This window comes from Desmodus rotundus, chromosome 2 (genome assembly GCF_022682495.2).
Source record: "Desmodus rotundus isolate HL8 chromosome 2, HLdesRot8A.1, whole genome shotgun sequence".
Lineage (NCBI taxonomy): Eukaryota > Metazoa > Chordata > Mammalia > Chiroptera > Phyllostomidae > Desmodus > Desmodus rotundus.
In genome coordinates this window covers 67707129-67733061 of record NC_071388.1, presented here as the reverse complement: position 1 = coordinate 67733061, position 25933 = coordinate 67707129, and positions in this window count along the sequence as shown.

The following is a 25933-nucleotide window of genomic DNA, read 5'->3' as shown; positions in this document are numbered from 1 at the left end:
TATGGGATGTATAATTTTCTTTGTTTGTTGTGTCTTTGTTTGTTGTGGCAAACAGATGCTAAAATCCTCAACAAAATATTAGCAAACCAGATCCGACAATACATTCAAATTATCATACACCATTATCAAGTGGGATTTATTCCAGGGATGCAAGGAAAGGATAGCACAATATTTGCAGTTCAATAAATGTGATACACCACATAAACAAACTAGAAAACAAAAATCACATGATCATATCAATAGATGAAGCAAAGGCATTTTATAAAATCCAGCACCCATTTATGTTAAAAACACTCAACAAAGTGGGAATATAGGGAGCATATCTCAATATAATAAGCTCATATATGAAAAACTTACTGCAAGCATCATACTCAATGAGTGAAAACTAAAGCATTTCCCCTTAGGATCAGGCACAAGATAAGGGTGTGTCCACTTTCACCACTCTTATTCAACATAGTACTGGAAGTTCTAGCAAGAGCAATCATACAGGAAGAAGAAATAAAAGGCATCCAAATGGAAAGAAGGAAGTAAAACTATCATTTCAAGAGAACATGATAGTCTACATGGAAAACCCTATCAGTTCCATCATAAAATTGCTCAACCTAATAAGTGAATTCACTAAAGTAGCAGGATACAAAGTCAATATTCAGAAATCAATGACATTTTGGTACACCAACAATGAACTATCAGAAACAGAAACTAAGAAAGAAATCCCATTTATTATAGCAACAAAAATAATAAAGTGCCTAGGAATAACCTCAACCAGAAAGGTAAAAGAACTGTACTCAGTTCAAAAAAAAAAACAAAAAAAACAAAACCTATAAAACACTGCAGAAATAAATTGAGGAATATGGAAATAAATGGAGGCATATCCATGTTCATGAATTGGAAGAATTTACATCATTAAAATGTCCAAACTATCCAAAGCAATCTACAGATTCAACCCAATGTCTATTAAAATACCAGTGGCATACATCACATATCTAGAACAAATACTTCAAAAATGTATATGGAACCAAAAAAGACCCCAGATAACCTCAGCAATCTTGAGAAAGAAGAACAAAGTAGGAGGGATCACAATACTTGATATCAAACTATACTACAATTCCACTGTAATCAAGAGTCTGGTACTGGCATAAAAAACAGACACATAAATCAATGGAACAGAATAGAGAGCCCAGAAATAAACCCATGTCTCTATGGTCAATTAATAATTGACAAAGGAGGCATGAACATACAATGAAGTAAAAGGAGCCTCTTCAATAAATGGTGCTGGGAGAACTGGACTGGTACATGCAAAAAAATGAAACTAGACTACCAACTTACACTAAACACTAGAGTAAACTGAAAATGGATAAATGATATAGATATAAGTCATGATACCATAAAAGTCCTAGAGGAAAACATGGGCAGTAAAATTTCAGATATCCCATGTAACAATATTTTTGATATATCTCCTAGGACAAAGAAAATAAAGGAAAAAATAAACAAATGGGACTACATCAAATTAAAAATATTCTGCACTGCTAAAGAAATCATCATAAAAATATAAAGGGAACAGACTATATGGGAGAACATATTTACCAATCATACATCAGACATGACTGAACACCAGGAAGACAAACTATCCAATCAAAAATGGGCAGAGGACATGAATAGACAACTCTCCAAGGAGGACATACGTGACACATAGATATATGAAAAAAAGGTGAATATCACTAGCCATCAGAGAGTTGAAAATTAGAACCACAATGAGATGTCACCTCATACCTGTCAGAATGGCTGTCACTAATAAATCAACAAACAGCAAGATGTGGAGAAAAAGGAACCCTAGGTCAATATTGGTTGGAATGCAGACTGGTACAACCACTGTGGAAAACAGTTTGGAATTTCCTCAAAAAACTAAAAATGGAACTGCTCTTTGACCCAGCAATTCCACTACTGGGAAGAGTCCTGAATCACCAATTCAAAAGAACCTAGGCACCGCAAAGTTCATAGCAGCACAATTTACAATAGCCAAGTACTGGAAACAGCCTAAGAGCCTATCAGTAAATAAATGGTTCAAAAACTATGGTACATTTACACAATGGAATACTACAGCAAAAAGAAAGAAGGAACTCCTACCTTTCATGACAGCATGGATGGAACTGGAGAATATTATGCCAGGTGAAATAAGGCAACTGGTGAAAGACAAATACCATATGACCTCACCTATGAGAGGAATCTAATGAACAAAATAAACTAATGAGCAGAATAGAACTACAGGCATGTAAACATGGAACAGATTGAAAATAACCATGATGGGGTGAGAGGGATAATGATGAAAAGAAGGGGAAGGGACTAGACAAGGAACATGTGTGAATAATGACCCATGGACATAGATAACAGTGTGGGAATTGACTGTTAGAGCTGGGGGCACATGGAATTTGTGGAGGAGAGCAAATGGGGAAAACATAGAACTGTGATAGAATAACAATAAAGATGATTAAAAAATAAAATAGGCAGCAAATAATTTCAAATATCAATTGTGCTTTCTTTTTACCTTAATTTATTGAAAACTCTATCTTCATATTAAAACATATAATGGGTTTCAAGTTATTCTTTTCTCATTTAAGTTTAGTTTATTTCTGTTGTTTATTTACTGTTAATCATATGAATGTCTTAATTTTAGTTATTGTATTAATTTCTAAAATTTCAATAATATTTTTTCAAAGTTACTATTACTTTTTTATGTTTTCCAAATCTCTATCAAATTTTTTTACTTCATTGAATAAAAAACATAGTCATTTTCAAGTTACTTGGTAACTGCAATAACTTGATCTATAGATTAGAGAACAGATATTATCAGAAATTATAGAAATAATTTGAGGTCTGGTATGATGTTATCCTCCTCTAGACAAGATTCTCATTTGCCACTCAGAGAGAAGGCAATCTCTTTGTTAGAGGTTAAACTTTTCTGGGTCAATGGCAAGACTCCTGAAAGGACGCTAATCAATTTGAATAAGCTTTGTTTTGTTTTGCCTCTTAATTACCACTTATTCCTAGATATAATTTTTAGGATCCCATTCCAAAGTGATGAGAGTTCATTATGGCATTTAATGGATTTTAATTTGTGTCTTACTAGACCATCCAGGGTGTCAAAAGTGTTGCACAGTCTTAATCTATGTCTTCAATATCGTGAGTCTCCAAAGGCAAAAATGTTCCCAAGTCAAATTAATAACTGGATTTCTGTCCATTTTCCAATTTTAACAAGTATTTGTTCATTATCTGGTTAGTCTGCCAGTTGTTCAAGCAGGTATTTTTAATATTTCACACATCTTTTGTAATGGCCCTCTAAAAGGGCATTGGTGTTTGTTAGGTAGTCTTTTATTCTTAAATGTATTTGTTAGAGTGTGTTGAAGTTTAAAAATAAATTGAATTCCACTGCTCTCTTTCAATGCTTTGGTTAAAGAAATAAAGAATCTAAAGTCCATATTTTATAAATACTCTAAGTCACACAGTGAGTTGTTGACAATTTCAGGACTCCCAGGAAATGCTGTTTACACTGCAAAAATCAGTTTTGCTGCTGGTTCTACTTTTGAAAATCATCTTGTAAGCTTCAGATCTTTCTATTAAGGTTGTCTTTATAAAAAAGAAAGGAAACATGTCAAACTAATCATGATTCACTATCTTCATTCTTCAGCAGTCAGAAGAAAAATTGAATTGTTCAGATACTGTTTACACATTCTCGATCCTTTGACGCAAGAAGAACATACATTTTATATAATAAAAAGCAAAAGTAAATATGTGTGTGTTTGTACAAAATATAGATATCTATAAATATGGAATGCATCCATGTCATGGTCATACATATACATATATGAGACATGTCTATATGTGTCTGCATATGTGTGTTAGATGACATATGTGATGTTAGATGAACTAAAAGACTAAACTAATAAAGATAAAAGGTAGATAAATAAAAATTTCAATTTATGCCATTATAATCTTCAAGGAATTCATTCTTCTACATGTATTTTAAAACATATTTTTATATTCTGAATACATGACTATAATAATAACATTACTTTGCCTATAAACATATTAGAAAGATTAAAAAAACAAAAACAATAAATGATCTTATATCACAGTCATGTATAATAGAAATCTGGGAAAAATGAAGTTTCTCAGAACATTATGCCATTGCAGAAAAGGAAATTGCAAATGAAACTGTGGGTCTTATCTTAAAACATAGATTCCACTTTATTTTGATCAAAACCACATATTTTAAAATTTCTAAAATTATGACATAAAATTATTTCATGTATGAAAATAATAATAATGAATGGCTAATATACAATAATTGTTTTTCTGATCTTGACAAGTCCATCCACTGTGAATTAAAAATAAAACTCAATCATGTACAAAAAGTAATCAAGCTAATTATTACCATGGTTTTCATGACTTTCTCACATGGTCCTTCCACCTTCAGCAATGGCCCCTGGTCATAGTGAATGACCATGATCTTTAAAAATGTTAAATCACTGACAGACAATTGTCAAATGATATGTGAAATGTTTAATTGTTACAAAACACCTAGGATAGTTTACATAATTACAGAACAATATGTTAGTATTACAAATGGTTCTTAAAGCTTTAGTCCATTCCAAGTTTTTAGGCAACTGATTATTTTTAAAATTAAGATAAATATTTTATAAGTAGAAAGACCAAAGACCATTATACTAGGAATGGGCATAATTCATGATCATGATCTTTAGTCACAATCATGATTCAATTTTTTATTATAAGATTAACCCAAATATAAAATAGCATTGCAGGTAATATGTGTTTAAATATTTAAATATTTAAAATACATTTTTATTTTGTTTTAAATTAATACTAAAGAGTTTGGGTAATACAAATCAATTTTTTATTTGAATACTTATCACACAAAATAAATATAACATGATTACTTTCATATTAATTTTTCCATGACAAAAACATAAATGACCTTTATGTACACTGGATAGTACATTTTTGGTTTCTGCTTATATTACAGCTTAGTAAGAATCAAAGGAGAAACCCTATTATCCAATAATTTTGGATAGTTTCATTCTAATTGAAACAGGATATATTTCTCAAAGTTTTATATTGTTAGTTAATTTTTGACATTGGATAGAAAGACATATTGGTTAAAAAACGCTGTTTTTATTAGAGTACATACAACATGGGGATTGTGAAAATAAGAACATATTTGAATAACTGGAAGATTAAACTTTAAATTTTGAGGACAAGGACCAAGTGAAGTAATTTCTTCTGTGCCTCATAACATTGAAATAAGATAAAGATCATTTTATTAATATCTTTAAAGATCATTTAAAAACCATTAAATTTTATTTAACTGGCAGAAAAAAGAGGCAGAAAAGATGCAGGTCTATTATCAAATAGTTACTAAATTGCTATTGGTAAACTCAAGGCACTACAAGGTTTTGGAGTTATTTATAAAATATTAGAACATATACATGAATCGTGTGTGTTTAATGTTCAAACATTTTTTTAAAGATTTTATTTATTTTATTTTTAGAGAAAGGGGAAGGGAAGGAGAAAGAGAGGGTGAGAAACATCAATGTGTGGTTGCTTCTTGCATGCCCCCTACTGGGGACCTGATCCACAACCCAGGCATGTGCCCTGACTGGGAATCAAACCTGACACCCTTTGCTTTTCAGGCCTACGCTCAATCCGCTGAGCTACACCAGCCAGGTAATGTTCAAACATTTTTATAATTTTTTATATGTTATAATAGTTCATGTGTAGATTGTGTTTATGGTAAAGCTGTTAGAAAGAATATTTTCTTCAGAACCTGACTACCTGATCATGCCATATAAGCAAAAAAAAGTTTATTTTTGAAATGTCTAGAAAAAGATTCATTGATAAGAATTTGATTCAGTAATATCATTTCTGGATTAATTAATAAAGAAAAGTTTTGATGTTGGTTTATAATAATTCCAGTAAAGAAAAATGTGCTTCAAAAAATATTTACAGTATCCATATTTGGTGTGTTGAAAATTGATAAAAACATAAACAACTCAGAAATGTCTACATGATGAGATATAATGCAATAATTAAATTAAAAATCCCAGAGAAAGCAGGTATAGCCATACTTATATCTGACAAAATAGATTTCAAGATAAAAAGGTAACAAGAGATAAACATGGACATTTTATCATGATGAAGGGGACACTACATCAATAGGATATAATTCTTCTTAGTATATACATACCCCAGTCAGGGAGCACTGAAATCTATAAAGCAACTACTAACAGAACTAGAGGGAGAGATGGACAAAAACACAATCGTAGTAAGGTACCTAAGTACCAAATGGCAGCTATGGAGAGATCATCCAAACAGAAAATTAATAAAGAAACATTGTCCTTTAATGACACATTAGACCTAATGCACATAATTGACATTCACAGAGCCCTTCATCTCAGAACACCAGATTATACCTTCCTCTCGAGCACACGTGGAACATTCTCAAAAATAGACCATATGTTGGGTCTCAAAATTACCTTAGCAAATTTAAGAAGATTGAAATCAGTTGTCTGGCCAAGACGGGGGCATAGGTAGATAACACTGTACTTTCTCACACTACCAAAAGAAAGATAACAACCAATTTAAAAACAAAAACCAACCAGAACTACCAGAAAATCAAACTGTATAGAAGTCTGACAACCAAGGTGTTAAAGAAGAAACATTCATTCAGGCTAGTAGGATGGGAGGAGACAGGACACTCTGGTGGAAAGGACACGTAGCAAGGTTGTAGCTGGTGGACAGGCGGTCTCACATTCCCATGCAGATAAGTCAGGAGGAGCAACTGGGGATTGAGACAGACTGCACAACCTAGGGTTCCAGCATAGGAAACTAAAGCCTCAAGACCCCTGGCTATAAAAACCTTGGGGGATGTGGCAGTGAAAGAAACTCCTAGTGTCACAGAAGAGTCCATTGGAGGGGCCCACAAAATCCTAGAATGTACACAAGCCCAACCACCTTGGAATCAGAACTAGGGCAGCACCTGAAAAGGCACAATCAGCCTATGGGAAGTGGGGAAGTGACTGAAAGTGCTATGATAGCCGAGCAAGTGGCATTGTACCCTCTCTGACCCCTCCACCACATACAGCGTAACAACAGAGCAAAGTGGGTTGCCTCACCCTGGTGAATAACCAAGGATCTGCTCCTCACAACATAACTGGTATGCTGAGACAAAAAATATGGCCCCAATGAAAGAACAGATCAAAACTCCTGAAAAAGAATTAAGCCACAAGGATATAGCCAACATATCAGATGCAGGGTTCAAAACACTGGTAATTGGAACGTTCAGAGAAATGATTGAGTACAGCCACAAAATAAATGGAGAAGTAAAGGCTAAGCAAAGTGAAATAAAGAAAAATATACAGGGAACCAACAGTGAAGAGAAGGAAACTGGGACTCAAATCAATAATTTGGAACAAAAGGAATAAATAAATATTCAAACAGAACAGAATGAAGAAATAAGAATTCAGAAAAATGAGGAGAGGCTTAGGAACCTCTGGGACAACTTTAAATGTTCCAACATACAAATCATAGGGGTGCCAGAAGGAAGAGAAGAGGAAGAGCAAGAAATTGAAATCTTATTTGAAAAAAATAATGAAGGAAAACTTCCCCAATCTGGCAAAGGAAATAGACATACAAGTCCAGGAAGCTCAGAGAGTACCAAAGAAGTTGATCCAAGGAGGACCACATCAAGATACATCATAATTACATTACCCAAGATTAAAGATAAGGAGAAAATCTTAAAAGTAGCAAGAGACAAGGAGACCGTTACCTATAAAGGAGTTCCCATAAGACTATCAGCTGATTTCTCAAAAGTAACCCTACTGGCAAGAGGGGCTGGAAAGAAGTTATTTAAACCCATGAAAGGCAAGGACCTACATCCAAGATTACTCTAGGCAGCAGAGCTGTCATTTATAAAAGGGCAGATAAAGTGCTTCCCAAATAAGGTCAAGTTAAAGGAGTTCATCATCACCAAGCCCTTATTCTATGAAATGTTAAACTTACCTAAGAAAAAGAAGAAAATAATAAACTATAAACAGTAAAATGACAACAAACAACTATCAACAACTGAACCTAACAAACAAACAAACAAAAACTAAGCAAACAACTAGAACAGGAACAGAATCACAGAAATTGAGGTCACATGGAGGGTTGTCAGTGGAGAGGGGGAGAGGAGATATCGGGGAAAAAGATATGGGGAATAAGAAGCATAATTGGTATGCACAAAATAGACAGGGGGAGGTAAATAGATAGGAAATAGAGAAGCCAAAGAACTTATATGTACGACCCATGGACATGGATGAAAGGGGAAGGGATGTTAGAAGTAGGAGGGGTGCAGGGCAGAAGAGGATAAAGTGGAGAAAAAATAGGACAACTGTAATAGCATAATCAATAAAATATACTTTAAAAAATCATATTCCCCAACCTTAATGCTTTGAAATTAAAAATCAATTGCAAAAAGGAAGTGAAAAATCAGACACAAATATACAGAGATTAAATAACATCCTGCTAAAAAACCACTGGGTGAAAGAAGAAATTAAAGGTGAGATCAAAAGATATATAGAGACAAATTAGGATGACAATACATGTGTAAATTTCTGGGATGCAATGAAAGCAGTAACAAGAGGGAAGTTTATGTTAATATAGGCCTATCTTAAAAACCAGGAAAAAACAAAAGCAAAGCAAAGTCAGGAGAATAAAAGGAAAAAAAATACAGCAGAATTAAATGGAATAGAGAACAAAAAGACTATAAAAATTAATACAACAAAGAATTTATTTTTTGAAAATATTAATAAAATTGACAATGATGGATAGACTAAGAAATAAAGAGAACGAACTCATATAAACAAAATTAGATATGAAAGAGAAGTTCGACACCATAGACACCAGAAAAATAAAAAGGATCATAAAACAGTACTATGAAAGACTATACACAACCAAATTTAATAAGCTGGAGGAAATGGATAATAGAAATATATAATGGATATTGAAATATAAATGGATCTTAGAAATATACAACCTTCCTAGACTGAATCGCAAAGAACTGGAAAATTGTAAAAGATTAATCAACAATGAGGAAATTGAAACAACCATCAAAAACCTCTCCAAAAGTCAAAGTCCAGGACCGGATTGTTTCACTAGTGAATTCTACCAAACATTCAAAGATTTGATACCTATCCTCAAATTATTCCAAAAAAATTGGAGAAGATACAATACTTTCTAACACATTTTATGAGGCTAACAAAACCCTGATATTAAAGCCTGAAAAAAAAAAAATAACAAACACACAAAATAAAACTACAAACCAGTGTTTCTGGTGAATACAGATGCAAAAATCCTAAACAAAATACTATCCAATTGAACATAACAATATATTAAAAAAAATAATACATCACTCAAGTGGGGTTCATTCAAGTATAGTTCAACATATAAAAATCAACATATAAAAAATCAATCAATGTAACACCCTCCATTAACACAATGAAGAATAAAAAGTGCTTGATCATATCAATAGATGCATAACAGCATTTGACTAGATTAAACATTCATTTATGATTAAAAAACTCAAGAAAATGAGTATAGAAGAAAAATACTTCAACATAATCAAGGCCACATATGATAAAATCTTAGTTAATATCATACTCAGTGGTGAAAAACTGAACTTCAATCCTTTCCACTAAGATCAGAAACAAGATACGGTTGTCTGCTCTCACAACTGTTACTTAAAATAGGGCTATAAGTTCCAGCTAGAGCAATCAGGTAGAAGAAAGAAATAAAATGAATCCAAATTAGGAATGAAAAAGTACAATTGTCATATTTTCAGATGGCATGATTCTTTATATAAAAAATCCTAAAAAACTTTACCAAAAAACTATTAAAAACAATAAACAAATGCATTAAAGTTGCAGGATACAAAAATCAATGTACAATAATCCATTGCATTCCTGTATACTAACAATGAAATTTTAAAAATAAATTTAAAAATAATTTGAAAATTATTTCTGTAATTGCAAAAAAACATAAAATATCTAGGAATAAATTTACCAGAGGATGTGAAGGACCACTGAAAACTATGAAGCATTATTTAAAGAGATTGAAAAAGACATGGAAAAATATTTATTCACAGTAGCCAAGAAATGATAACAACCAAAGTGTTCTTTGATATATGATTGGAAAAAGAAAAAGTGTGTATGTATATATGTATCTCTCTCTCTCTCTCTCTCTCTCTCTATATATATATATATACATATATATATATACATATATAATGGAATACTACTCAGCCATAAGAAAATATGAAATACTACCATTTGTGACAATATGGATGGACATTGAGAATATCATGCTAAGTGAAATAAGTCAGGCAGAAAAATTCAAGAATCTTATGACTTCACTGTTAATGTGGAATATAAAACTGAAAGCAACAAATGAACAATCAAAACAAACAAAAACTTATAGGTACAGACAACACTATGGTGGTACCAGAGGAAAGGATGTTAGGGTGTCTATTACAGGGTGAAGGGGTTAAATATATGGTGATGGAAGACAGTTTGACCGCTGGGTTGGACACACAATGTAATATACATAAAAGTGTTTCTAATTTAAAACTATAACCAATTTCTGTTTACATATACCTAGAAAATAGACTGAGAGAAAGTAAACTAAAATTTTGCCTTAAAAATGACAAGAATCTATGACAAGAGTCTATGTGGTCAGAAATAACTGAGACCATATTTTGGTTATGTAGAAATCAGCTTTCATTTCAATAGTGACTATAAATATATAGTAAGGCCAAAGAGAATTTTATACCCAGAACATGAAAACAAAGAATATTGTTTAGTACTAATCAATGTTTTTAATGCTATAAATACTACCCTGGTGAGTACTCTTCTGGCACCGAATGGACCCATTGTGGGGGATGATATACTGTTACCCAACTTAACCTCCAGCCCTTCTCCCAGCATTCCCCTGCATTAGGTTCACCTTGCCCACCAACAGGGAATTATAGTTCTCAATGCCAGAGATTGGTGAAAAGGAAAGGAATTATTTATTCAAAAGTTATACAGACTTACGAGTAATGACTTAATTTCCTCATTAAAATACCAAAAACCCTTGAAATACCCAGAAACACACACAGTCCTTCCTTCCCCGCTTTGCTCGGTCCAGGGTACCATACCTCAGGAAAAGAAGTCAATGGCTCAGGTAGGCCCCTGTTCTTCCCAGTAATCCCTGCTCAGCTGGCAGGCCTCCTTCCATTCCCAGGACCATCAGCTGTGTTGCCAGGATCTCCAGTTCTTAATCCACACCTGTGTGGCACCTTCTCCTGGCCCACCAGCAAGAGTCCTTTCACCCCTTTCACTCTGGCAGCATCTCTCTTGCATCAAACTGCTAAGAGAGAGCTCTGCATTACTGCTACATCTTGTTTTCCAGTTTCCTAAGCTGCATGGCAAAGGGAGCCCCAAAGCTGCATGGGTCCCCTCTCTTGCCAAAGCTGTGTGGTTCTCTCCTTCATGGCTGCCACACCTGAGTTTAAATCCCAGTGCCAATCTTCCTCTGCAGCCCCATTTCCGACTCCTCCCACAACTGGCTACACCTGCCAGCATTCCTATATTGTTCCAGCTTTTCTGGGCTGCCATAGTAAGTCTGGGAAGGCTTGGCCCTGTGGCGTGGAGCCAGTCATCTCCAAGTTCTCACACAGGCAGGCACGGTAATCAGGGGGAGTTGCCTCCCAGTTATATGCTGGGTAGAAGTCACTCCCATCTCCCTGGCTCAAAGCACAGCCACAGCCATTTAACATATCCATGAAACCAGTCAAAAGTTATAGATACATTAAGTGACCATTCCTGGGGTTGTTTTCAAAACTGTTGATATGCAAAATAGCTCAATGGCCCTGCTACATGTGTCCCATCCTCCAGTTCAGACTTGTGGGGGTGAGGACATCCTATATTTTTAATATTACTTGGACACCCTGAGTTCTGGACCCCATTACAAATTCTCTTTGAGGAGGCCCTGTTACACTTGCAAATAACTAGACATATTATTAGTGGTACTGATCATCAACTAGCTCTTCTTTTGAAGTAGTGATGAGCAACTTCATTTCAACACATTATAGACAAAGAGAGGAGCAGAATGATAAATTATACAATATTTTAACAGAAATGAGTTATTCTGCCTTCAAACTACTTTAGTTTTTCTTTTCCTGGTAAAATCAATAGGAATATAAATTATTATTATAAAATATATACAGGTGATTACATATTAGAACATGAAAATTCACCAACAAAGTATATTACATTTTAGTTTAAAATATTTCACATTTGCAGTATATAACTAAACACAAAAAGTCTTCAAATAGAAGCTGTATCCAATCTGGAAAATAGATTTAGATTTCCAAAATTACTTCATGGTGGTTCCTACTTAGGTATAAAGTATTGTCTCTGTTAGAAAATTTAAAATCACATTCTAAAATTAATTTATGCATTTTGAAATGGAAAATAGTTCTGAGTGTTCAAGAATCACTTAGTCTAATTTTAGTATATTATTTGTGTCTGTTTTTCTATATTACAACAGTAGAAATTTTAAAAAGTGAAGCTCATAGATAATACACTTATAAACAGATCCACAAAAAAGGAAATGACTTCCCAGTTCCTTAAGGTTTAAAGTGCACTACAAACACCCTGATTTATACTGATCAGTTCTATGTGAAAAATTTAACAACATGGGGCTCAAATTTTTATTTTTATTCTTTTACCTCATTTTTATTGTTGACACTGTTGAAGATGCGCCCCCTCCCTTTGTAGCAATGCTCTCAGAGCACTGTGCCACTTTTTGTTTGAGGCTTTTCTATCCAGTATTGAGATTAAATTCAAACACCTGATGCCTAGCGGATGGTGGGCAGCCAGAATTTAAATGATAATGTTAAGAAAGGAGTTGCTGGCTCTGACAAGTAGGAAACAAAAGATAACATCTGCTACTTCTATTTTTCAATTCTATTTACACTTTTGTTACTATAATCCTTTACAATATTTATCTTCTCCCTGAATATATAATTTCTAGATTGAATAATTTGCATATTTTCATGACAATCAACACTTCCTTACTCTTTTCATTTTGAACCACCCTAGATACCCATTGACACACAATTCAACTGTTTTGATGTTTGCTTCGCCTTAACTGGCTTACTAGATTAATTTCACATTCCAACATTGCAGTTGGAATGCTATGCTTAAGATACTATGGAGAAGTTTATACTGAACAAATATTTTTAATCCTTAGCCATCGACATTTATCTTATGAGTTGTTAAACACTTTTCATTTAATATATTTTATATGCTGAATGGTCACATCATCTTTTCTCATCTGCTGTTATTATGGACTGTATTAATTACTTTGTAACTCAGTCTCTTCCCTTCTCCGGTATATCAAGTTCCGTGTAGATAAATCAATCTTCTTAAAATATGGACTCAATTATATAAGTCCATATTTATTGATTTTTCATTATCTACCAAAGAAAATAGAGATTTTTTTGCTCCATGTTTTAATTTCTATCACATTGACTACTTTTTAATATTTTATTCATGAAACTAAATTTACTTATAAGACAGATACAATAATGGATTCTGGTTGCCTATGAAGAAAAACTAGGATCATTGTTCTTAAAAATGTTTACCATGTATTAAGAGAAGCAGACATATGTAGTGCTGATTTTTAGATGATATGCACTGGTCCAATATTATATAAGTAAATATTATAATATTACTTCAAGTAAAGAGCATAATTATGTCTCAAAAGATCAAAAATAGGAAATATCTTAGTTAAACTTGTATTTTTACAATTGGAAAAGTTGGTTCATCTTACTAGTTCTCTATAAATTATTTAAATAACATCTCTGTTATTTAAAACAAAGTGACATCTCTTTTCCATACATCATTTCAATAACTAAATACTTGATTGTTAAAAATGGTTTCCTTAAACTAAGAGACTGTTTTCTTCCCTTATCTCTGTAGAAATTACTTTTCTACCATTTTATAAACTTGGAGAAGACAGTTAACCTGCTTTGCATTCTCCAATTTTACAGTCCTGAGTGTTTTTAAAACAATGTCTTGTATTTAATGAATACTTTGTGAAGTGAATGTTGAATAAATTTAAAACACATGTAAAATGATGTCTCCTTATGGTTTAATTTGCATATTTTTGATTGCCAAATGGAGTAAGTTTTGTATATATTTTTATCCTCTATTACTGTTTCCTCTTCTGATTAAAAAATTGACTCCCATGCTTTGTTCCAACTTTCCATTTTTTCTTATTGATTTGTAGAATTGCTTTTGAGATCTAATATAAAACTTTGTTGTTTACATATTTTATTTGTATCTTTTTTCTGAGCTTCGCATATTTTAGAGTGGTGTTAGATAATCAGAAGTTTTATTTTATCAGTATGTTCCGCTCACTCTACAATAATAATATTTATTTCAGAAATTTTCACATTTTTAAAAAACACTTCCTCTCATTTATTCTCATGAATATCTAATTCTGAAATTCTGATTTAATGTATGTTATACTTTACATTATTCTTCATGAACTTGAACTAGTCTTTTGTAATTGTATCTCCATTTTTATTTCTATTATTTATATAGTAATTTTAGGTATATCTTTTAGTTTACTAATTTTTGGCATCTTTGTTTAACATGCTTTTTAACCAATTTTTTCCTTTTGTCTGTACTTTGGCTTAGATCGACCTAGTACATTTTGCTCTGTCTTTCCCACAAACTACAACTATTAATTATTACCGTGGAGCTATTTTATGACTCTAGGAAGTAAATAATATCAGATGAAACAGAGAAAAAGATCAGAATTCAAAATACCACTGAATTTACATAAAATTATCAGAAGGGATAGAAAGAGAGAAGACAGGAAATAATTAAATAAATGACGATGAAATAATAATGTTTTCTGATTGAAAGTTCCACCAAATTTAACAGAGAGGAGATTAAAAAGTATATAGGCCTTGGTATAATCTTGAAAATATAAATAAAAATTCTGGGGAATTGTCAGATAGAAAAATATGACTCTTTAAAGAATATGAATTGACAACCTTAAACAGGTACAGCATAAGGAATAGTATTTATAAAAGAATTGGGAAATGGATTTAATTTCCAATAATTCTACATATAGTCAAAACATCATTCATACACCTAGTCAAAATATCATTGCTTTCTATCAACCTGACATACAAATATTTGAAGATATGTAAGGAAGGAGGGATGATACCAGCCTGCATTACTCTTAAGAGCAATATCTAAGAAAAGATTTTAAAAATAAATGTACCAGAATAACAAATTAAATCTGAAGAAATTTAAAAAAAGAAATAAATGTAATTGATTTTGTAAATATACAAGTAAACCTAAATAGATAATTATAAAATGGCTATGAATACATAAAATATTAGTAATTTCTTTATATGATTTAATTCTAAATGAATAATGACAAAGCGACTTGGTATATGTAAGAAAAAATCTAGCTGAATAGCTGAAAAAAGATTCTTAAAATAGAAGAAACATAATTCAAAAAAATTAGATTCTGAAACTAAAAGTAGTAAATTACTATAATAAAATAAAAAAGTAAATTCATAGATATAAGGCATGAAAAAGTAAAAGGTACAACATATTAAAGTGAAGATAGGGAAACAAAGTCAAATACATTAATTTTCACCATAAATGTAAATAGATTTTATTCTCTTCTAACAGAGACTGTCAGAAAAATAAAATGAGAACTAGCTCTATGCTACTAAAAGGGAACATCAAAGAAAAGGATAAAGCAAGTTATTGATAGAAGTTGGATGAAAAGATATTAGACAAATGCAAAAAGAAAAATAAATCAAGGTAATAATAGTTAATGATAGTAAAGATCAATTTCAAGTTATCACTAAATTGATTTAACAGTGACACATAAAAAGTTACAATTTATGTAGATAAAATAGTGAAAATTGTATACAGCAACTAAGGAAAAACTACTATATGAATAAACTATCTAAATCTAGGGTGGGAAGAGAGAGAGATGTTCACAACACCCAATTTAAATGTGAAAGAAAAAAAAATCAGACATGCATCTTATCAAAACATTGGAACCTAAAGACTATGGTAAAATAATGTTTACAAACTGATGGAAAAAGATGACAAAAGAGTGTTAAAAATTGAAAAATATGACAGTAACAGTGTCTATAAAGGAAAAGTGGAAGAAAGAGATTATGGAAAAAGAACTCAGTACCAAGAAAAAAGACTTGGTGGTTTTGTATAGCAAAGTTCACATTTATCCAAGATGGTGAACAAACTGGATATTGTAGTTGGTTGCATAAATATGATTTCCTTGGCTAACGACAGCACCATCATGGTACCAGCTGAGTTCTCAAAGGCAGAGGGGATGATGGTAAATAAAGAATTTAACTGACAAACTGTATTTTTGGATTCAGTGTGCTCCTGTAGCAGCAGAGAAGAGAACCTTTGCATTGCAAAACAAGAAATGTGTATTTTTACATTGGAGAGGGACATGCCCAATAAGAACTCAAACACGACACTGTACCCCAACAAATATCCCAGCCTGAAACATGGTGATGATACTTCACTACCACCAAATCTACCCACAAACAGGACAGTTCACTATAACATTTACATAGTGCTATTCATTTAGAAACTATGCAAAGGTAATACAAGCAAATGAAACAAAATGAGAAGATATAACATATTTGAGAATAAATGGTATAACCAAATAATTTAAAATTTCACAATTATAATAGAATTTAGCTAAATGATAACTTATTTTTTTAAAAAAGCAGGAAAACAACACCCCAGAACAGATGGCACACTTAAGAATATAAAATACTGTGTATTTTCTGAGAATAAAAATAGAAGACAAAATAGTTCACAGAAAGTTGAAACTGGTAAGAAAATAAATGAAAACAGATGTCATCAGAAACAAAGTAAATTGTTCTAAGATATGAATATCCCAAAGTGACGGATTAAAAAGTAGATTAAGTGGATCAAACGGAATAGTGTGCATATAGAAGACAAGAAAAAGATGAACCATATAAGCATAAATAGAATCTTCAAGTGGAAAGCAAGCTAAGAAAGTAGGACAAAATTTGGAGGTAAACCAAAGAGGAAGACAAATGAAAAACAGAACAGGCATGGGAGGTACATCTAGCCTCAGATTTCTTCATAGTAATAGTTGATGCTTGAAGAAAATAAAGCATGATTTATAATCAATTCAGTGAAAAAAGTATATCTAGTACAGATTTTATATCCAAACTATGACTCAAGCATGAAGTCTAGAGAATAACAGATTTGGAAGTACAAGAACTGGAGAATATTGCTCTCATAATATGCTGAGTATATTACCATAGGATAAACTTTGGATAGCCAAGAGATATGTTGAACAAAAAGACTATTTATGAGAGTTAACTATAATTGTCTATAGCTAAAGTATAACTATATAGTTTAAAACCATTATAGAATTAACTATAAATTAATATAGAATTATATAATTCTAACTATAACTATATAATTAACTAAAACTATAAACTAAATTGTTAAAGAGAACATTTATTACCCTAATAAAATGTTATCTATAAATAACTACTACTTAAATTGAATGTTATACCTTAAAAATCCTTTTTATATATTTCTTTTTATTTTAATTATTGTATAAATAATACATGTTGATTGTAAAAATCTTTAAATCTAGTAAAATGCACTAAAATAATTTTGTAAATTCCATAATCGAGATAATTATATTAATATTTTAGTATATTTAGTATAATATTTAGTATAACACTATTTTCTAACCTATGAAAACATGTATAACACACATATAATAAAATTAAGTATTTTTAATTGAATAACTTCTGCCAAAATATGACCTATAACATGTTAACAATTTAACAATATTTTAACTCATAAGAAAGAATATCAAATTGTATAAATTATTTTTAAACCTAATCCAAATTTACATTAAGCAATGACCTAAAGCTAAATTTTGAATAGAATATACCAATTAGTCACTTAGGACATAAAGTACTCCATAGATATATATATATCACTTTCTTAAAATAACTAGTGCTATTCACAAAACTTTAAAACTTCAAATGTAAATATCAGTGAACCCTAATATAAAGGATTCTAAATTACAAAAATATAATAAATTTGAAAATGCAAAAATCATCGGAATGAATTAGTTGTTCATTTCACATAGAAAATACTATATTAATTTTAAACATGAGGAAATTTAAAGGAGAGTGCCAATATGATATTTACTGTGGTATTTGATAATATATAATATTGTAGAAAAATACTCTGATTAATATTTTGAGTAATAATAGATGATGTTCCAGATGGGACCCTTCAAGAAGGCTAGATTCATTGAAGATTCTATTTTGTCCACAGATAAAGAAAACAGATAAGTACTGTAACACTGTAGCATGCATGTTTTATGAATAAACACTGAGTTTCTATTAAATAAATAGAATCATCATTGAGTTAAACAGTTAACTGCCAATATGACATTTCTCCAAGAAATACTCTTGTAAATGAGAGGAAATACTGAAACAGGGATGTTGAGGTCTAATTTCTTTTATTTTAACTGCTCCCAAGAAGATGGAGCAATACTTCTATCTCATAGTAATAGCCTCTTTTATAATTAACTAATGGCAGAAAACTCAGGTGAGTTTATAGTTGATGATGATGCAGATATAAAATGGAATGGAAAAAACCTCACCAACCTGTGATACCAATTATTGTTTTAAAACATACTACTACCATTATATTGTCCTTTTAAGATTTGCCTCTAGAGATTAATTTACAAGAAATAATTGCCACTGAGGTTAACTATATAACAAAACTGAAAATTTTCCCTCTATAGAAAAACATTTGTAATGAGAAAGGTCCAATAGAATTAGAAAGGAAAATATGTATATTTTATTGTAGCGTTACTAGTCTACTTTATTTATTTTTACTCCAGAAATAAATTTTTAGAATTTTTTTAAAAAATATTTGAATGTTTAAGCTATTATAGTTGTCCCAATATTCCCTCTTTAAATATGAAGACAGATATAAATTAAAATCAAAGTATTACTAAAAAATGTATCATGTTAACACTTACCCCCTAAAAAGCTGAAGTAAGTAGCTAAGTTAATTTCAGACAGAGCAGACTTCTAAGTTTGAAAAGTAATCAGGAATAAAGAAGGGTAAATTTAAACTAGATATCAATAACAGAGAGAAAACTAAAAATTCCAAAATATATGCTACCAAACAACTAACTTTTAAATAACACATGAATCAAAGAAGAAATCTCAAGACGAATTAAAAATATTTTAACTAAGTGCAAATGAAAACACAGTTTATCAAAATCTGAGGCTACAGCAAGAGCAGTACTTTAATGAAAATTTATATAATTAAGTCCATTTAGTAGAAAAAAAATGAAGTTCTCAAATCAGTAAGTTTTTAGCTTAAAAACCTAGTAAAAGGAGAGCTTATTAAATCCAAATTAAGCTCAAGAAATGAAATAAAGAAAAATCAATGAAATTGAAACTAGGAAATAAATAGAGAAAACCAAAAGCTGGCTCTTGATAATGGGGGAAGAAGGAACAAGGATCGACAAGGAACATGTATAAAGAACCCATGAACAAAGCCAAAGGGGGTAAAGATTGAGGGTGGAAGGTGGGGGTGGGTAGGGCAGGGGAAATTGGTTGGGGGAAATGGAGACAACTGTACTTGAACAACAATAAAATATGCAGAAAAAGAGAAAAGATAAATAAAATTGATTGTGTCTAGCTATGATAAGCCGGGGGGAAAAAAGAGAAGTCGCAAATTACTGATATTATAAATTGAAGAGGGGGATCACTATATTCCCCCAAAACATTAAAAAAATAAAGGAATTCTATGAACATCTTTATGGTCACAAATTTCATAACCTAGATGAAGTAGATCGATTCCTAGAAAGACACAGTTTACCAAAATGCAATACAATCCCGATCAAAGTCTCAGTAAATTATTTATGGATATTCATAAACTGATTATATGATAAAGACATATACAGAAAATCAAAAGACCCAAAGTAGCCAATAAAATAATGAAGGAATAAAGTACCTAAGCAGACTATGTGTTTAATAAGAAATATTAATAAATATTATAAAAAACATTGATATGTGAACTAATAGTTGGATAATAAGTGAAAAAATACAGTAAAGTTAAAATGAACCAATACCAAATATATTACATAATAAGCTACATAAATACACAGCTTAACTACATATACATTTTATGCATAAAACATTATAATGACACTTGGTTTCTTTTATATCATAGGGCTGATTCAAGAGTAATATAACACCAGAGAAGGATGTCTAACCACAAATTTCCTTTGTATTCATTAGGTGTACACCCATCAGAAGTACATGCCAAAAGACAAGTACAGCAATGTTTATATTATTAGCTATCATAACCTCAAGTAGAAAACTAGGGAAATGTCCATCCACTGTGGGATGGATTAACAAATTGTGGATGTTACAAAATAGAATACCACATATCACTGAGAAAAAAATAATAGTGCATGCAGCAATATCAATGAAAATAATGAACATGGTATTGAGCAATGAAGCCAGTCACAAAAGAGATAAATCTATTTTTGTATATAATCTAAAACAGATAAAATACAGCATAATCAAGATTCAAATAGGAGTACTCTTGCAAAGATATGGGAAAGGGAGCAGAATGGGGCTTTCTGACATATTTAAGCTCCTGAATTCAGCATTAAGCACCATTCTTTCCTCTTTCAGGAAGCCCCATGTAATTCAGAGACTAGTTCCCTTTCTTTACTTCTTCGAGTTGGCTGTGAAAACTCCAGCCAGGAGATAGCTAGGCTGAGTGTAGTCCTTCGAGAACTACACATCTATTTGACCCAGCATGGGCAAATTACGTTTATTTAAACTATCAGGTATCCTTGACTCTGTAAGTCAGTGGGAGTAAGTCTCAGGAACCCTTTTCATCAATATGGTGCCAAAAGTGAAGAAGGATACCCCTTTCCCTCCTAAAGCAGAAATCACACAAAGGCTTTGAAGGCAAAAAACAAATAAACAAAAACATTGCTGCCACAGCCACTGAAAAAAGATCTGCACGTCATCCACATTCTGATGAACCCAGGCTCTGCAGTTCTGAAGTCAACCCACATATCCTTGAAAGAGCACCCCCAGGAGAAACAAGCTTGATCACCATGCCAACATCTAGTTACCCTGGACTACTGAGTCAGCCATGAAGAAGATAGAAGACAAAAATATATTTGTGTTCATTGTCAATGTCAAGGTCAAGAGCACTGAATCAAACAGGCTGTGAAGAGGTCTTATGACATTGAGGTGGCCAAGGTCAACACCCTGATCAAGGCCTGATGAAGAGAAGGCATATGTTAGACTGCTTTCTAATATTGCCAACTGAGTTCACCTAGACTGAGTCCAGCTGGCTAATTCTAAATATACTTTTTCTTTTGACTGTACATAATGGAAAAACCCTCATATATCCTTAAGCTCATTAAAGAAGGAGGGCATAACTGTACGTTCTAATGTGGTTTATGATGACATACAAGTAAGCCCCTAATCTGGGACCAGAGAAAATCAGTTTGAGATTTCTTAGAGCTGGAAGGGCAGAGAAAGACATCATATATATGACTTAATTTTACATATATAACACAACATTACTGGGTCTGTATCTCTTTTAGGGCTATGAAGATGGGTGAAGATGATTATAAATGACAGGACTTTTGTAACATCCAACTCAAACAATTGTGTATAAATTACAAAGGCTGTATATTCATTCCAATATCATTGTAAGCTCTAAAGGAAAAGGCAGAGGGACTTAAGTGCTCCTGATGTCAGGAACTATATCTCTATACACTCATTAATTGACACATCATGCACACTCACTGCATGCTGATTGAATAAATGAATAAAGGAACAAATGGATAAAGAATAATGGGTACCTGCTTTTTATATTTTGTACAAAACCACATGTAATTATTAGTCACTAGAGACCTGATTCAAAAGCTAGGAAATCTGCAGATTCTGAAGAGGTATGCTATGAGGAATTTACCCTTGTGAAGTATTATTACATTAGTAAGGCATTTCAAAGACAATTTAATTTTGATTACAGTACTCACCTAGAAAATAAGGGATAAGTGGTGACAGCTAATAAGTTCAGAGTTTCCACTCAGAATTTTAATAAATACAAAGAAACATTTGGGAATGAGGGATTATTTTAAATGTTTTATGAAGGGAAAATTGTTTTTGGTATTTTAAAGCCTTGTGTTTCTTTCACTGGGACTTTTAAAGTAAAAATTATGCTGAGAAACCTACTTAAAACATATCACTTGCATTAGTTTCTTTTGAATTAAGTCTTCTAAAACCCCAGTCTAATAAAAACAATTGCCTTATTTGCCACTCTGGTTTTTAAACCAGTATGTCACACGAATACTCATGGAACCAGAGGAAACATTTTAAGTTTAGTAAGCAAGGTAAGATTTTTAGTGAAAACATAAAACTCATTATAAAAGAAGTCATCAGCAACCCACTGTATGGTAGAACATATTTACCAATGATACATCTGATAAGAGGTAAACTTCCAAAATATATAATGTAGTTATACAACTCAACACAGGAAGACAGCGATCCAATTAAAAAAAAAAAAAAAAAGGGCAAAAGACCTGAAAAGACACTTCTTCAAGAGTACATACACACAGAAGACAAAAAATCATATGAAAAAATACTCAATGTCCCTAATCATCAGAGAGATGCAAATTAAAACTGCAGTGAGGCATCACTTCACACCTGCCAGAATGCTACCATCAATGAATCAACAAACAACTGCTCACGAGGATGTGGAGAAAAGGGAGCCCTAGTGCACTGTTGGTGGGAATGCAGACTGGTGCAGCCACTGTGGAAAACAGTATGGAGTTTCCTCAGATAATTAAAAGTGGAACTGCCTTTTGACCAAGCCATTCCACTTCTGGGAATATTCACTAAGTACCCCAAAACACAAATCAAAAAGAATAGCAGCATTATAATAACTAAGATCTGGAAACAGCCCAAGTGCCAATCAGTAGATGAATGGATAAAAAAGCTGTGGTACATTTACACAATGGAATATTAGCTGTCTGTAAAAGAAGGAACTCTTACTGTGCCTTAAGCCTGAAACAATGCTGGAAGTGGGTGTGGCTCTGTGCTAGAAAGGGTGGGTCCCCTGGGGCTATCAGGCCTAAGAAAGAATGCATAAAATCCTATGAAACCTACTTTGCTAATACCCTCAATGTAAATGATAAGGGTCCAAGCATGAAATGAGTTTGTTTCCCCAAAGTTTTATGGCCCATTAGCTATCTGACCCTGACTCTAAATAAGCCCTCACAGTTCTTTGAGTGTTATCTGTTGTTTGATCATTTCTGCCTGACAATGATGGAGGAGCTTTACTATACACCCGATATTCCTATGCAAATTAAACCCAATAAAAGCCTGCCCAGGCAAGGGACAGGGCCAGCCCTCTCTTTCACTGAGAGAGTGGCTGCATGATCTCTTTTTCTCCACTGGATTTCTGTAGTCCTTGTGAATTTGTCTGGTATCATCCATAACAACGAGGACACTGTGGGCCAGTGTCTGCATCATTTAATTGTATTTTTTTCCATTACCATTTAGTCCTTTATACCCTCCTCCTCCCATAATAACCACACTGTTGTCCATGACCATGAGTCTTTTTTCCTTTTTGCTCAATCCCTCCACCCCCTAACCTCTCCCTCTTTGCTGTCATTCTGATGTCTATTTTTGAGGCTGTCCCTATTTTGCTTGCTAGTTCAGTTTATTCATTAGATTCCATGTATGAGTAAAAGCATATTTTATTTTTTATACGTGTCCTTTTTCTTTCCTAATGAATCTCTTGCACTTCTAACTCTGCCTCAGTATCAACTTCAGCTTCCTACAGGATCCAACTAAATCAGGAGGAAAGACTATGAACTTCTTAGGTGTACTTTTACACTTGAACAGAGAGAGATGCTATCTCAACAGGCAACATAAAGTAGATAGAATTAGGCTTGGGGAAAAAAAAAGAAATGGGGTTGTGGGGAGTGGGCAGAATGGGTAAAGAGGGCATCTAACCATGATGTAGATATCACACTTTTGGTCAACCCTATAGGATGTTCCAGAGCAAAGATTATCTAATAGGAGAGTCCAGCATTGAGCAGAAATAGGTCAACCCTAGGACTCCCACTGCACTAGCCTATTGGCTAGGGACCGCCCAGGAAGAATGCAGCCTTTGCTCAAAAGCTGAATTGGGTCTTGATGGTGCTAACACAAAGTGGTAACTAAAATCCTTATGATTGAAAAGCAGACAATTTTTTGAAGGGAGATATGAGTGACATAACCCCATGGCTGCCAGACCTCTCTATCCTTGAGGATGTTTGAGACTTTGATCATTGGTTAAACTTCTATCAATGTCAACTCAATAAACATATATAACTATACCAGATCTAAAACAAGCAGGGATTTTTTTGTTTTGTTTTTGTTGTTATCTTGCTATATATTCTGTTCTAAATAAGTTTCCAAATACATTGTACTCAAGGGATTCAAGATTACTTTATAACCTGTACTTGAGGAGTAACAGTTGAAAAGAAAGCCAAAAAAACCCTTTGATAATGAGTGTTCTGAGCTTAGAAGAATCTTGCCTCAGTCCCTCTTATCTCTCATAACCACACTCACCTCTGAGCCATGTGTACTCGGGATATTGAGTTGCATGTGAGAGTCACGAGACTGCCATTACATCGATGCTCTGCATGCTGGGCTTCTTAACCAGTATTTTCTTAAAGCTAAATATGTGCATACCACAGCTTTCAAACAATATGGAGGAACTGGGGCAGATTTACTCTCCAGCATGGAACAGAACTTCACCAGAAGGCTAGGTAAACAATTTTAGTAAATGCATATACAGGACACCTTGGAGATATTGTGGGTTTGATTTCAGACCACCACAATAAAGGAAATATTGTGATAAAGCAAACCACATAAAGTTTTTAGTTTCTCAATGCGAAGAAATGTTATGTTTACACTACACTGTAGTCTATTAGGTGTATAGAAGCATATTGTTTTTTTTAAAGTACGTAGAATAATAAAAATACTTTATTACTAAAAATGCTAACCCACCTGTGAGCCTCAGTAAGTCATAATCTCTTTGCTGGTGGAGGGATTTACTTTCAATTTATAAAAGACTAAAAAAAAAAAAAAAGCCATATCTGTGAAGTGCGACAAAATGTAGTACAATGAAATGAGGAACACTTATAATGCAATGCTTTCTAAAAGCAAAAAAAAAAGAATAAAATACTGATACATACAACAACATGAATGAACCTCCAAACACTAAGTGAAAAAATCCAGACTCAAAATATTACCTACTGTATAACTGCATGTATATGATGTTTTAAAACAAAGCAAATTTAATCCAGGATGAAAGAAACCAGAATAGCAATTGTCTCTGGTAGAGGCAAAGATTGAACATAAAAGGACAACAGGAAACACTTATATCTTGATAGACATGTGGATTACTCTGATGTATGCATTTGTCAAAAATCAAGTGGATATTTCAGATTATTTATGTACTTCACGGAATAAAATTTTTAACCTCATTTTTTAAAAGAAGTTTCTATCCAAAACTATCTGTTGAATAGTCCTAGAATAGCATTTAAAGATTTCACTTTTAATAATAAGCCATTTGTGTACTACCTAAAATGTTGAATTATTGGGATTATCTACAATTTTAACTTTAATGTAAAAAATATCCTTGATTCCAGAAAT